The sequence below is a fragment of the Rattus norvegicus genome, chromosome 19, assembly GCF_036323735.1.
Source record: "Rattus norvegicus strain BN/NHsdMcwi chromosome 19, GRCr8, whole genome shotgun sequence".
Lineage (NCBI taxonomy): Eukaryota > Metazoa > Chordata > Mammalia > Rodentia > Muridae > Rattus > Rattus norvegicus.
Genome location: NC_086037.1, coordinates 18,623,027 through 18,626,334, shown reverse-complemented (window position 1 = coordinate 18,626,334; position 3,308 = coordinate 18,623,027). Strand labels below are relative to the sequence as shown.

Genomic DNA, 3,308 nt, shown 5'->3' with positions numbered 1-3,308 from the left:
ACCAACAGCTCAATGAGCCCTTACTTAATTCTTGTTAACCATAATGGCTTGTCATAAAAGGTCATTGGGAAAGTCAATGATGAGATGAAAGCCTTAAAAGAAAACTAGAGAGACTTACGGAAATGAAGAAGAAAGCTCTCTTCCCAGTAGGAGCCTGGCAGTCCCAAGCTCAGGGCACCTCATGTCCAGTCTTGAACCCAGCATGCATTGTTGTGGAGAACCTGCCTGCTTAAGGACCTGGCTTCCCACTCATTCTCCTGAGATGATGACTTTAAGTCTTTTAATTTTTACTGGTTATTTTCTTCATTTCCATTTTATGTGTTATCCCCTTTTCCAGTTTCCTTTCTCCACGAAGCAGAGTCCAGCTCACAAGCCTGAGCAGCTGCAGCCATAGTGCACCATGGGGGATCCTGGGGCAGACTGTTTCATCACCAAGATCCTGTGGACCCACAGGGGCTGCATGACCTTAAAGGAACTGCAGAGTAGGATCAGGCTCCAGAGGCAGAGCTCTATGAGCTGCTGGGCAAGACTGCTTATTCCTATTGGAGACTGGAGATCAGGCAGGGATCACGCTGTAGGTGGCGGCTACTACTGAAGCCTGTGGCTTCAATCTCAAGTGCATCCAGGGACCATGCTACAGATTGCCCAAGCCTCTGCAAGCTCAAACTTCTAGGACAGAGTCATTATGCAAAATCCCAGAGAAACCTCTGCAAATATCCACACCAAGTTTTTAGGAACAGAGCTTCCAGGTCCTGAAGAATCATGAGCTTTCTGGGCTTAACCAAGAGGAGCCGGCCTTCTTCCTGGTACAGGGGAATGCTTTTCTCCTGCAAAAGTTACTACAAAGGAGACAGCCACAAACAGATCTGCTTGAAGCCACAGCCATGCAAGAGAGTCCAAGTCTGTGAGCACTTCACCCAGGCCAACTGCCGTTACCTCAACTGTCTCAGGTCTCATGACCTGATGGACAGGAAGGTGCTGACCTCCGTGACTGAGCACGGGCTGAGTTCTGATGGGGTCCAGAACATCCAGGACATCTGCAACAACAAACACATTAGGAGGAGACCCACTGGCATGAGAGCTCCCCATGAACATCATAGCAGCAGGGCACACAGAGACAGAAGCAAAAGCAGAGACTGATTCCTTCCAAACAGCCTAGGATTTCTCTCCCATGTCTCATTTTGGCATCTGGTTCACCTTGTCCAGATGTCACCAGCTGTAAGGATTCCCTGGAGGACTTGTCTACAGCTGTCACTCAGGAGGTCAAGAACCTGGGGACCCAGGACTCTGCACAGCTTTCCTTGGTCTCATCTAAGGCTGCTGGTGTCTGAGGACCCAGTCACATGAGAGCAAGCCAGGGGTTTTCTGAGAATGGAGATCTGGATGCTTCTTTTCTAGAAATCCTACTGATTCTTTGTAAGCTCCTGCCTCCTCTGCTGGCTTTCTTCTTGCTGCAGCAAAAAGAGATGAATCCATGTCCATGAGAACAGGCATGCCTTCTGGACACCGCATGGAGGTCAAGGGAAAGAATGAGGCTCCAGACATCGATTACATCCCATTTTAAATGGTTCTATTGATGGGGTGACAATGGAAGAAGCAACAGACTCAGGAATTCTAGGTAAAAGGAGAAACTCAGGGAAGGAGTTTGGCAATGTTCCTTCTCTTTCAATTCAGTGGAATAATTGAAGCACTATTGTTATTGGGTCTTCATTAAAAGTCTGGTAGAAAGGATGCATTAAAGCCATGTGGCCCTGATTATTATTATTTTTAATTTTTGGAGTGGCAGCCTTTAATGACTGTATCTATTTTCTTATGGGAATTATTCATTACCTTCTCAGATCTGTATTTAACTTGGTATTTGTTATCTGTTAGAAAAATCACCAGTATCAAATAGATTTTTCACTTTTCTCTAGTAAAGGCCTCTGAAGTAAGCCCTAATGATTGTTGAATTCACTCAGTGTCCTTTGTTATATCCCCCTTTTCATTTCTGATTTGGTACTTTAGATATAGGCTCTGTGGTTTGTCTGTCTTGTGGATCTTCTCAAAAAAAAAAAAAAAAAGCCAGCTCTTGCTTTGCTTGGCTCTTTGTATCATTCTCTTTGTTTGTAATTGATTGATTTTAGTTCTGAGTTTATTTCCTGCCATCAAATCCTACCAGACTCTCTATGGGATGAGGCTTTGCCTCACCTTGGTAACAGCAGCATGTGATACATGAAGCTTTTGCTGCTCTCTGTAGTGGGGATGACGTCACAATTTCACTGAAAACCATGCACAGCCTCGTTTTAGACTGTATTAAAGTAGCCCACGATTTCAGTGCTCCCTGCAAGGTGCCATGAGACAGTAGTAACATGAGTCTGCCTGCACCTCGACAGTTTTCACTAGGGACTTCTGAGTGATTTTATGAAAATTTATAGTGAGTTCATGCATGAACATGCACAAACACAAACGCACACACACACTTTACTGACATGGTGCACATTCTTTCCACACAAAGAAGAAAGTGAGTATTAATGAAAACACACCAATAAAGAAATCGATGGACGGGGTTGTGGGGAAGCTGGGGCTTAGAGTTACTTAAAGGCCCTGTGCAGGCTCTCCTTCTGTTGGAGGCTAAACTTCAAGTGCAATGGGGTTCTTTATTTTCTTTCTGTATAGCACACAGAGCTAGGGTGGAAACTAGGTTTTGAGCATATTTGGCAAGTACAGTCACACTGAATTAATTCCTAGGGCTGGAACCCTATTAATGTTCTACAGAATTACAGGGCAGGCTGGATGAAGACTCTCAGCTGACAATGTGGACATCTCAAGACAGGCACTGGACAATGGCTGACAGACTTGTATGAAGACTGGAAATGGTTTGCAATCTCACAGGAAAAGAAGGCCCCTCCCACTACACTGTACTCTAAGGACAGCTTATTCAGGTAAGGGATGACATGAACTATTGTCTCATGTCACAGATGTCAGCACAAAATATCCTAGGTATTGTATGCCAATGGTAGCATTAACAGAACAAATCACACAGTGTTGTGAAGATATAGAATATGACTATATGTAGCAAGAACCAGGCCTCTTCTAGTTTCTAAGATCATACCTGAGAACCTCAAATATAGTAATAATGTGATAATGTGGTATAAGTCTAGTTACAACTAGTTTCTATTGTGACACAGATGACTCTTTTTGTGTCATGGTCAGCTTATAATGAATGACTAGACCTAAGCATGAGAATAACCAAATACTACATTGCTTCTCTAGCTGCTGAGCTTTTAAAAGCCCTGGTGTGACAGCAAGCTTTTGTGGACATCTGGATT

The 3,308-nt window shown here is 44.0% G+C and overlaps 1 pseudogene; it reads left to right on the top strand.

Annotated features, from left to right (window-relative positions):
* Positions 1 to 332: 332 nt before the first annotated feature.
* Zc3hav1-ps4 (zinc finger CCCH-type containing, antiviral 1, pseudogene 4) lies at positions 333 to 1,811 on the top strand (annotated as a pseudogene).
* The last annotated feature ends 1,497 nt before the right edge of the window (positions 1,812 to 3,308 follow it).